At 42.8% G+C, this 12,605-nt stretch overlaps 1 pseudogene across 1 annotated transcript; it reads right to left on the bottom strand.

Annotated features, from left to right (window-relative positions):
• On the bottom strand, positions 9,455-10,685 carry LOC106502130 (annotated as a pseudogene). The gene has a single exon (XR_001918099.1). The product of XR_001918099.1 is annotated as a phosphatidylethanolamine-binding protein 1 pseudogene (transcript).

Here is a 12,605-nt window from a genome sequence, read left to right as displayed (position 1 = left end):
GCTGATCTCCTTCAGAATGGACTGGTTGGATCTCCTTGCAGTCCAAGGGATTCTCAAGAGTCTTCTCCAACACCACAGTTCAGAAGTATCAATTCTTCGGCGCTCAGCCTTCTTCACAGTCCAACTCTCACATCCATACATGACCACTGGAAAAACCATAGCCTTGACTAGATGGACCTTAGTCGGCAAAGTAATGTCTCTGCTTTTGAATATACTATCTAGGTTGGTCATAACTTTTCTTCCAAGGAGTAAGCATCTTTTAATTTCATGGCTGCAGTCACCATCTGCAGTGATTTTGGAGCCCCCCAAAATAAAGTCTGACACTCTTTCCACTGTTGCCCCATCTATTTCCCATGAAGTGATGAGACCAGATGCCATTATCTCCGTTTTCTGAATGTTGAGCTTTAAGCCAACTTTTTCGCTCTCCACTTTCACTTTCATCAAGAGGCTTTTTAGTTCCTCTTCACTTTCTGCCATAAGGGTGGTGTCATCTGCATATCTGAGGTTATTGATACTTCTCCCAGCAATCTTGATTCCAGCTTGTGTTTCTTCCAGTCCAGCGTTTCTCATGATGTACTCTGCATATAAGTTAAATAAGCAGGGTGACAATATACAGCCTTGACATACTCCTTTTCCTATTTGGAACTAGTCTGTTATTCCATGTCCAGTTCTAACTGCTGCTTCCTGACCTGAATACAGATTTCTCAAGAGGCAGATCAGGTGGTCTGGTATTCCCACAAAATTAGTACTTGGCAACAGCTTCTAGCTGTATTCCTTAGGAACTGGCCAGCAACTTGTTGCTGATTCTGCAGACCTTTGGATCTGTAGTGGGTTTAAAAGTGTCTTCCAGTGATATGTCCGGGTACTAACTGCTCTACCTATGGATGTGAGCATATTTGCAGATACAGTCTTTACAGGTTTAAGGATCTCAGGATAAGATCCTCCTGGATATTGTATGGATCCTAGATCCAATGACTAGTGTCCTTGTAGGAAAAGAAGAGATTTGAAACTCACAAGGAGAAAGTCACATGAAGACAGAGGCAGAGGGTTATGCACATCAAGGAAACTTAAGTTTTATGAGGTGCTGCCAGAAGCTTGGAAAGAGGCATGGAATGACCTCATCTCCCTCAGGCCCTCCAAAAGGGATCAGCCCTGCTTGATCCCAGGCTTCTGGCCTTGATTTTCAGAACTCTGAGAGAATGCATTTCTGTTAAGCTTCCCACCCAGCCTGTACCAGCCTGTAGTAAGTTGTCACTGCAGACTCAGGAAATGAATATATCATCTATTATTTATCATCTATCCACCATGTTATTTTGTAAAAGGGATACAATTCTGAAAAACTACTTATGTACAGGCTCACAGATAAAATGTTTTCTGCTCAAATTGATATTCTTTAACATCAAGATATCTTCCAAAATGTTGTGTTCCTAAACTGACTATAATGAATGGAAGATCACAGATCCTTAATTTGTGGTGACTACTACCTTTTTTGACTTTCAGAGTAAAACAAGCATACAATTTTTAGTGAACTGTTGATGAAGAAGAATTTCTAATTGGTGTTTGAGGGGACGTTTCCTTTAACTCACTGGCTGCAGCTCACTCTCCTTTGTTTTCTTCTTTGTGATTTCTTAAAATTAGAGAACCACAGGGCTCGGTTCTTATTCCTGTTCTGAATCTAACTCACTTCCTTGCTGATCTCATCCAGTCTTGTGACTTTAAGTACCACCTATATGCTAGATGACTCCCAAATTTACAGCTCTCATTAGACCTCATTAATTCTAGACTCCTCCAACTGTGACTAAGAGAAATATCAAACTTAAGATGTCCAAAGCTGAATTCCCCTGCTGACTCTCAGATCTCTCAGTTGATGACAACTCCATCTTTCCAACTCGTAGAGCCCAAATCCTTGGTGGCATCTTTGACTCCACGTCTTAAATCTTGCACCAAGTTCATCAACAAATCCTGTCGAATCTCCCTTCTAAATACGATTGACCCTTGAACCACAATGGGGTTTAGTAGTGCTGATTCTACACAGTTGAACATCTGAGTATAACAGAGTCAGCCCTCTATATCCAGTGTTCCTCCGTATTGTGAGGGTCTGAATCTGTGGGTCAACCAACCATGGATGATGTATTGCTGTAGTATTTACTATTGGAAAAAAAAATCCATTCAAACCTGTTATTCAAGGGTCAACTGTGTATCAGAAGCTTACCATTTCTCAACATCACCACTGCTTCCACTGGCTAAAGCCACATTACGATAATGATTGAGTTAAACTGCATTCAACCAAAATACAACAGGAAAAGAGTTAAATTTAGTTTTTTAATAATATAAATTATTGATACCTATTCAATGAGGTTTATTACATACTGTGGCTTGATTCTAACAACAGGAAGAAAAAAATATGTGCCTAAATTTGCATAAGAAGCTGAATACTAAATTGCACATAAAACAACTAAGTCCATGGGGTTGCAAAGAGGCAGACACAACTGAGCAACTGAACTAAACTGACTGAAAAATCAAATGCATGGGAGAAATGTCCAGAAGCAAATAACATCAATATTCTAACAAATTATTCTATTGTTAACATACTCTAGCCAACTAAATTCTTTAACCTACAAACCAGTATTTTGTAACCATCATTGGGTAAATGCATTATAATTTTTTCAACTATTTCCCTTATTGGTGTTTATTCAGATTGTTTGCAGTTTTTGTTAAAACAAATGCTGCATTAAACATTTATATAAAAAAAAACATATATATATATAGGCTTTTGCACTGTAATGTCTGGTATATAAATTCCCAGAGGTTTGTTAGCTTATGTTCACTTTTGTTATTTATTTTTCAGATAAAGGGAAAAGAACTGTACATGGTAAAAAATCCAACACATGGAAAATAAAAATTTAGAGTAGTCAACCTCATCCTAAAACCCATGTCTAGTAAGTTGCCTTGATTTTTCGCCTTGGTTTTTCTTTTCAGTTAATGATATCCCTTGTAAGTCTTTTTCCACATGAGTAAAAGGGAAAGAGTAAGGCCACTGTAGAGTAACCAAAAACCTTCAGAAAATTCGCTATATTGAAATCAATATCAATGGATAGGATTGTGCCTAAAATAAAAATGCACTGATCTTGAAACACAGGGCCTACTTCTTGAGTATCAGTAGGCTACATTTGAGTTTTCTAACAAAGAAATCCTTAGTGATCAATGCAAAGAAATAGAGGAAAACAATAGAATGGGAAAGACTAGAGATTTCTTCAAGAAAATTAGAGATACCAAGGGAACATTTCAGGCAAAGATGAGCACAATAAAGGACAAAAATGATATGGAACTAACAGAAGCAGAAGATAAGAGGTGGCAAGAATACACAGAAGAACACAAAAAAATATCCTCATGACCCAGATAACCACGATGGTGTGATCATTCACCTAGACCCAGACATCCTAGAATGTAATGTCAAATGGGCCTTAGGAAGCATCACTACAAACAAAGCTAGTGGAGGTGATGGAATTCCAGTTGAGCTATTTCAAATCCTGAAAGATGATGCTGTGAAAGTGCTGCACTCAATATGTCAGCAAATTTGGAAAACAGCAGTGGCCATAGGACTGGAAAAAGTCAATATTTCTTTCCAATTGCAAAGAAGGGCAATGCCAAAGAATGCTCAAACTACTGCACAATTGCATTCATCTCACTTGCCAGTAGGAGAAGGAAATGGCAACCCACTCCAGTACTCTTCCATGGAAAATCCCATGGATGGAGGAGCCTGGTAGGCTGCAGTCCGTGGGGTCGCAAAGAGTGGGACACAACTGAGCAACTTCACTTTAACCTTGCACTCCTGCATTGGAAAAGGAAATGGCAACCCACTCCAATATTCTTGCCTGGAGAATCCCAGGGACAGAGGAGCCTAGTGGGCTGCTGTCTATGGAGTCGTCGCACAGGGCCAGACATGACTGAAGCGACTTAGCAGCAGTAGCAGCACATGCTAGCAAGGTAATGCTCAAAATTCTCCAAGAGGCTTCAGCAGTATGTGAACTGTGGATTTAGAAATGGCAGAGCAGCCAGAGATCAAATTGCCAACATCTGCTGGATCATTGAAAAAGCAAAAGAGTTCCAGAAAAACATCTACTTCTGCTTTATTGACAATGCCAGAGCCTTTGACTGTGGATCACAAGAAACTGGACAATTCTTCAATAGATAGGAATACCAGACCGCCTTACCTGCCTCCTGAGAAATCTGTATGCAGATATCCAAATCAGGAAAGGAGTACATCAAGGCTGTATATTTTCACCCTGCTTATTTAACTTATATGCAGAGTACATCATGCAAAATGCCGTGCTGGATGAAGCACATGCTAGAATCAAGATTGCCAGGAGAAATAAAAATAACCTCAGATATGCAGATGACACCACCCTTATGGGAGAAAGCAAAGAAGAACTAAAGAGCCTCTTGATAAAAGTGAAAGAGAAGAATGAAAAAATAGGCTTAAAACTCAACATTCGGAAAACTAAGATCATGACTTCTGATCCCATCACTTCATGGCAAATAGAGAGGGAAACAATGGAAACAGTGGCTGACTTTATTTTCTTGGGCTCCAAAATCACTGCAGATGGTGACTGCAGCCATGATGTTAGAAGCTCCTTGGAAGCTTTTTGCTCCTTGGAAGAAAAGTTATGACCAACCTAGACAGCATATTAAAAAGCAGAAACATTACTTTGTCAGCAAAGGTCCGTCTAGTCAAGGCTATGGTTTTTCCAGTAGTCATGTATGGGAGAGTTGGACCATAAATAAAGCTAAGTGCTGAAGAATTGATGCTTTTGAACTGTGGTGTTGGAGAAGACTCTTGAGAGTCCCTTGGACAGCAAGGAGACCCAACTAGTCCATCCTAAAGGAAATCAATCCTGAATATTCATTGGAAGGACTGATGCTGAAGCTGAAGCTCCAATACTTTGGCCACCTGATGTGAAGAGCTAACTCATTGGAAAAGACCCTGATGCTGGGAAAGATCCAAGGTGGGAGGAGAAGGGGACGACAGAGAAAGAGATGGTTAGATAGCATCACGGACTCAATGGACATGAGGTTAAGCAAGCTCCAGGAGTTGGTGATAGACAAGGAAACGTGGTGTGCTGCATTCCATGGAATTGCAAAGGATTGGACATGACTAAACGACTGAACTGAACTGAACTGAAATGAAGAAAGCTCATTAGAATCAGCATTCCCTAAGCGCTTGTCCTTATCATGTTTGTATGTAACCCTGAACCTCAGTACATTGCTTTGATTTGTATAAATAGGTGATGAACAGGTCTAGTCATCCTTGGTTGCCTTCAATGCCAGAGGATTTTTATCTCGGATTTTGGTACCACTCAGGGATGAAGTGCTCAGTCCTGTCAAACCAAAAGCTGATATGAGAGAAAATGAATGAATTTCTCAAATATTTAACTTCCCCTAGAATCCAAGGAGAGAAGGAAATGGCAACCCACTCCAGTGTTCTTGCCTGGAGAATCCCAGGGACGGGAGCCCGGTGGGCTGCCGTCTATGGGGTCGCACAGAGTCGGACACGGCTGAAGCGACTTAGCACCAGCAGCAGCAGCAGAATCCAAGGAGTAAGCATCTTTTAATTTCATTGCTGCAATCACCATCTGCAGTGATTTTGGAGCCCAAAAAACTAAAGTCTGACACTGTTTCCACTGTTTCCCTATTTCCCATGAAGTGATGGGACCAGATGCCATGATCTTTGTTTTCTGAATGTTGAGCTTTAAGCCAACTTTTTCACTATCCTCTTTCACTCTCATCAAGAGGCTTTTTAGTTCTTCTTCACTTTCTGCCATAAGGGTGGTGTCATCTGCATATCTGAGGTTATTGATATTTCTCCCGGCAATCTTGATTCCAGCTTGTGCTTCCTCCAGCCCAGCATTTCTCATGATGTACTCTGCATATAAGTTAAATAAGCAGGGTGACAATATACAGCCTTGACGTACTCCTTGTCCTATTTGGAACCAGTCTGTTGTTCCATGTCCAGTTCTAACTGTTGCTTCCTGACCTGCATATAGGTTTCTCAAGAGGCAGGTCAGGTGGTCTGGTATTCCTATCTCTTTCAGAATTTTCCACAGTTTATTGTGATCCACACAGTCAAAGGCTTTGGCATAGCCAATAAAGCAGAATTATATGTTTTTCTGGAACTCTTGCTTTTTCAATGATCCAGCAGATGTGAGAAATATCAATAACCTCAGATATGCAGATGACACCACCCTTATGGCAGAAAGTGAAGAGGAACTAAAAAGCCTCTTGATGAAAGTGAAAGTGGAGAGTGAAAAAGTTGGCTTAAAGCTCAACATTCAGAAAACGAAGATGATGGCATCTGGTCCCATCACTTCATGGGAAATAGTTGGGGCAACAGTGGAAAGAGTGTCAGACTTCATTTTTGGGGGCTCCAAAATCACTGCAGATGGAGACTGCAGCCATGAAATTAAAAGATGCTTACTCCTTGGAAGGAAAGTTATGAGCAACCTAGACAGCATATTGCAAAGCAGAGACATTACTTTGCCAACAAATGTCTGTCTAATCAAGGCTAGTGGTTTTTCCAGTGGTCATTTATGGATGTGAGAGTTGGACTGTGAAGAAAGCTGAGCGCCAAAGAATTGATGCTTTTGAACTGTGGTGTTGGAGAAGACTCTTGAGAGTCCCTTGGACTGCAAGAAGATCCAACCAGTCTGTTCTGAAGGAGATCAGCCCTGGGATTTCTTTGGAAGGAATGATGCTGAAGCTGAAACTCCAATACTTTGGCCACCTCATGCGAAGACCTGACTCATTGGAAAAGACTCTGAAACTGGGAGGGATTGAGGACAGGAGAGAAGGGGACGAGAGGATGAGATGGCCGGATGGCATCACTGACTCGATGGATGTGAGTCTGAGTGAACTCCGGGAGTTGGTGATGGACAGGGAGGCCTGGCGTGCTGCGATTCATGGGGTCGCAAAAAGTCAGACACAACTGAGCGACTGAACTGAAAATACGTTCATTTTAAGACCTGTCTCAATAATTGTAAGGTTTTTGTTCCCAGCTCATGCAGACTCTAGACATACATATTATGCAAGAGGTGAAAAACATCTCTATTCAGTAGAAAGAAAATCACTGGTGTGTTTTACGTGATATACACCACCCATGGAGAAGCAGGGAGCTTAATATATTTTCTTCCTTGCTGTTTGCAGCTGCTTCTGATCCTCTGCCCCTCTCCTCAAAGTTCCCAGATCCTGCACCATGACTACAGGCAGGCTGAGCACATTGAAGCTAATCTGGGCAAAAGATAATCCATTAGAGGAGAAGCCATGAAACCTCACGTGAAATAGGGTTTTTCCTCCTTAAGGACTTCAAAGGGAAAAGACTTCAAAAAAAAATGTGGACATTTATTAACTTCCTTCCAGGGGAAGTAGCGTCATATATTATTATACTTGTGTGTACAAGACTCTGGAATAGAAGGAGTGATTCCAAGGGTCATGGCTTATGAGTCACTGGGATTCTGACCTACCTGCCAGGGAATGATCACTAAATTCTAGGGTCTTGGGAGGAATGGAAAAAGGTAAATAAAAAAGGCAAGGTGTGCTCCATGCAGTTTTGTAAAACAATGAAAATGTAATGAGGAAGAGAAGACTGACAATCAAGACAGAACTATCACATAATCCAGCAATCCTACTTCTAGATACACACACACAAACACACACACACAAAGGAAAACAGGATATTGAAAAATTATCTTTATGCCTGTGTTTATTGCATCATTCACAATAGCCAAGGTAGGGAAACTACCTAAGTGTCCTCCATTGGATGAATGGACAAAGATGTTGCATATGTATGTAATCAAATATTATTTAACTATAGGGAAGAAGGAAATTCTGCCATTTGTGACAACACAGATGACCCCTGACAGCATTATGCTCAGTGAAACAAGTCAGCAGAGAAAGACAAACAACTATGGTACTAATCTGTAGAATCTAATGAAGCCAAACTCCTAATAACAGAAGCAGAATGGTGGTTACCAGGGGTAGGGGGAAGGGGAGCTGGGGAGAATGTTTAAAGGTATAAACGTCAAATGAGAAGGTAAATAGATACATTCTGGACATCTAATTCACAGCATAATGATTACAGTCAGCAATACTCTAAGTTGCCGATAAATGAAATCTTAACTGTTCTCACCACAAAAAGGAAATATGTGACATGATAGAGATGTTAGTTAATGCTCTAATGATAAGTATATAGTAATATATAAATGTATTAAATCAGCATATGGTACACCTTCAACTTACACAATGTTATATATCATTTGTAACTCGATTTAAAAAAAAATGACAACATCCTGTCTGGATCAGCTGCTCAAAATGACAAGAGCTGAGAATGGGAGAGCTGATTCTGCCAAGCACCAAAATGAAGGGCTATAATGACTGGTGGGCGTACAAGTGAGATTCCACTGGGGCATCTCCAAAATGAGAAGGGAAGGCCTCCAGGATTTGTTCATGCTTTTCCTCTACTACATGGAATGCACTGTGCCTCCCTGTGGTCCTAACTCATCTTCCAGTGAAAGTGAAACTGTTGGTTGCTCAGCCATGTCCGACTCTTCATGACCCCATGGACTGGAGCCTGCCAGGCTTCCCTGTCCATGGGATTCTCCAGACAAGAATACTGGAGTGGGTTGCCATTCCCTTCTCCAGGGGATCTTCCCAACCCAGCGATCAAACCTGAGTCTCCCACATTGCAGGCAGATTGTTTACCATCTGAGCCACCAGGGAAGCCCTCATCCTCTAGCTGTTGTTTAGCCACTAAGTTGTGTCCAACTCTTTACGATCCCGTGGACTGCAGACAGAGAAGCCAGGCTTCCCTGTCCTTCACTATCTCCCAGAGTTTGCTCAAACTCATGTCCATCGAGTCAGTGATGCCATCCAGCTATCTCATCCTCTGTTGTCCCCTTCTCCTGCCTTCAATCTTTCCCAGCATCACGGTCTTTTCTAATGAGTCAGCTCTTCACATCAGGTGGCCAAAGTATTGGAGCTTCAGCTTCAGCATCAGTCCTTCCAATGAGTATTCAGGACTGATTTCCTTTAGGATTGACTGATTTGATCTCCTTGCTGTCCAAGGGACTCTCAAGAGTCTTCTCCAACACCACAGTTTGAAAGCATCAATTCTTCGGTGCTCAGCCTTCTTTATAGTGGTGTAACTCTCTCAACCGTACATGACTACTGGAAAAACTATAGCTTTGACTATATGGACCTTTGTCAGCAAAGTGATGTCTTTGTGTTTTTTTTTTTTTTTTTCTTTTTTCTTTTCTTTTCTTTTTTTTTTTTTTCGGCTTTCTTTTTTAAACCAAAGAGTGATCAATTTAACAAGCACAGACTTTCAGATTCTGATAACCTCTTACCCAGCCGTGCTGCTCACCTAGATGGCCAGGCTTTAACAGCAAAGCAACTTCTTCTATGGAGCTTTTTCCAGTATTGCTCTTTAAAGGAGCCATAGCGGGACACCGACACGCAGTAACCAGCCTGAGATGGTGGGGGTTAGTGGACATGCAGGCCCCTGGTTGTCTTGGTGAGACAGAGCCGTGAAAATACATGCCAGTAGGTGCCTTCACACACAGTTCTGTGCTCAGGCTCACAAAGGCAGAGGCAATCAATCTCTTTTTTGTTTTCAACCTCCCTTAAAGATTCTTTGAAGTTCTGTTTTAATACTGCAGACCTGGTCTTTTACCAGAATTTTTTTTCTTCTTTAACATCTGGGTTGTTGTTCTTGTATTAACATTTTGATAAACTGCATCATAGTACCAAAGAATCCCCCACCAAAACGGAGTTCAAATTTGATCAAAACATAACCCCCCTAAAATTATACAATACAGGCAGAAGGAAAGAAAAGTCACCCTAAATCTAAATCTGACCGCTCAGGGCTTAGGCAGAGAGATGGAGGAAAATCTACATGCATCACTAAACTGAAACACTGTTTGGGAACTCTGGGACAGTGTCCATCTCCTCTACTTCCCAGACAGCTGCTCATAGAGCTTGGGCACATAATCATCCCATTCGGCCTGGTAACACGTGCCGGCCACTGGGGTCCCAAGCTCATACTTTTTGCGGAAAGAGGCCACCTTGAATTTGCCACAGTGGTCTCCAGATCGGTTGCTGAGAATGGGCTCGTCACACTTCAGTGGTCCTTCCTGCTCGTAAACCAGCCAGACTTGGCGGTGCAGGCCTGTGCCCTTGGGAGGCCCAGAGCCCACATAATCGGAGAGAACCGTGCCACTGCTGATGTTGTTGCCCTTCATGTTGACCACCAGGAAATGGTGCCATTCCCTGTATTTGGGGTCCTTCCTGCTGGGAGCACCCAGATCTGTCAAGACCAAGGTGTACAATTTACCTGGATCAAGGCCATCCCATGTAATGCTGGTGGGCCGGTTCTTAACCTGGGTGGGTGTCAGCACTTTGCCCAGTTCGTCGACCTCCGCCCCGCCGTATTTGACCTGCAGCGGGTGCTGCGGCCGCTCATCCACTTCCTGCAGGCTCAGAGGCCCGGACCACTTGCTGAGGTCCACCGGCATCGCGGAGCCGAGCAGGTCAGACAGCAGAGAAAGCGGCTTGCGGACTCACAGCAGTCTGCACACTGTACCGAGGTAGCTCAAGTCACACGGCCGAGAAGTGCATGCGCCTGAGCCACCGCCCCGCCTCATCCCCGCTCCTCCAGTCACCGGCGGGGAGGCCCACTCTCGTCTTTGTGTTTTAATACACTGTTTATGTTCAGCCATAGCTTTCCTTCTAAGGAACAAGCGTCTTTTAATTTCATGGCTGCAGTCACCATCCACAGTGATTTTGGAGCCTGACAGTCTGTCACTGTTTCCATTTTTTACCCTCTATTTGCCATGAAGTGATAGGACTACCTTACCTACCTCCTGAGAAACCTGTATGCAAGAAGCAATAGTTAAAACCATTGTTCTAACTATCCATTGTTCCATGGACTGGTTCAAAATTGGAAAAGGTGTACTTCAAGGCTATATGTTGTCACCCTGCTTATTTAACTTATACGCATCATGTGAAATACCGGCTGGATGAAGCACAAGCTTGAATCAAGATTGCCGGGAGAAATATCAATAACCTCAGATACGCAGATGACACCACCCTTATGGCAGAGAGTGAAGAGGAACTAAAGAGCCTCTTGATGAGAGTGAAAGAGCTAGCGTAAAATTCAACATTCAAAAAACAAAGATCATCCTCCAGGTCTCCACTTAAATGTCATTTCCTCAAGGAATTCTTCCCTGGCATCCCAGATTTTACCTCCAATTCCATGGTAAATTTCCATTGTGTATTGTATTTCTTTTGTGTAACTATTTTAGTGTCTGCCTCATCACATGCTAAGCCCTGAAGCAGGGACTGGGCCTGATTTTTGCCAACGCCTGGCACTTAGGAACTTAACAAAATATTGCATGGATGAGTGAAGGTGAGGTCCAAATCAGAGTATTGTGGTATTACAATTTTTAAAATTTTGTCCCTGATGCTGATGTAGCTTGATCCAGAACTGCCAGCCTCCCCAGTGCTGTGATTATAGGGTCCCTGGTGAGTCCAAGTATCCACTAAATTGAGCCCCTCTCTACCTCAGTTTCATAAAGAGTAGTCCTTGCAAAAGCAGTAGCCAGACCACACAAGTGTCTCCCAATCAACAAGCAGGATTAAATGGACTTGTAAAGTGTAGTCATTTGCCAGGGTTGCCATAACAAAAATACCACAGGCCGGGCGGCATCACATCAGAAATTTTCTCAGTTCTGAGGCTGCAAGTCCAAGATCAGGTATGTTTTGTCTGAGGCCGCTCTCCTCTGCTGGCTGGTGGCCACCATCTCACTGTGTGCTCACACCCACTTTGTCCCAGAGTCCTTGTATGTTCTAATCTTTTTCAGATTGGATTAAGGGCTCTCCCTGATGGCCTCATTTTCACCTAAGTGAAAGTGTTAACACTTTAGCCCACAAGGCTCCTCTGTCCACAGAATTCTCCAGACAAGCATACTGGAGTGGGTTGCCATTTCCTGCTCCAGGGGATCTTCCTGACCCAGGGATCAAACCAGGGCCTCCCACATTGTGGGCAGATTCTTTACCTTCTGAGCCACCTGGGAAGCTCGGTTACCTAATTAATTAACTCCTTAATAAAGCCCTTTCTCCAAATGGGCTTCCCCCATGGCTCAGACGGTAAAGATCTGCTTGCAATGTGGAAGAACCCTACAATGCAGGAGACCTGGGTTCGATCCCTGGAGGAGGGCATAGAAACCCACTCCAGGATCCTTGCCTGGAGAATCCCATGGATAGAGGAGCCTCGTGGGTTACAGTCTGTGGAGTTCCAAAGAGTCAGACACGACTAAGCAACTAACACTTTCACTTTTCACTTCTCTCCAAATAGTCACACTCTGAAATACTGGCAGGTAAGGGCTTCAACATGTAATTTTTGGGTGCGTGGCACGAAATTCAGTGCATGTCAAAAAGGAAAACACAGGCAGCCTTGCTCCTAAGGACTGAACATCACAGTGGGAAAGCCTACAGTTTTCAGGAAATGAGAGCAAAGAATTCTAGGGTTTTCATGAAGGTTAACAACAGGTATC

This window comes from Capra hircus, chromosome 5 (assembly GCF_001704415.2).
Source record: "Capra hircus breed San Clemente chromosome 5, ASM170441v1, whole genome shotgun sequence".
Classification (NCBI taxonomy): Eukaryota; Metazoa; Chordata; class Mammalia; order Artiodactyla; family Bovidae; genus Capra; species Capra hircus.
This window is presented reverse-complemented; position numbering and strand designations above follow the sequence as displayed.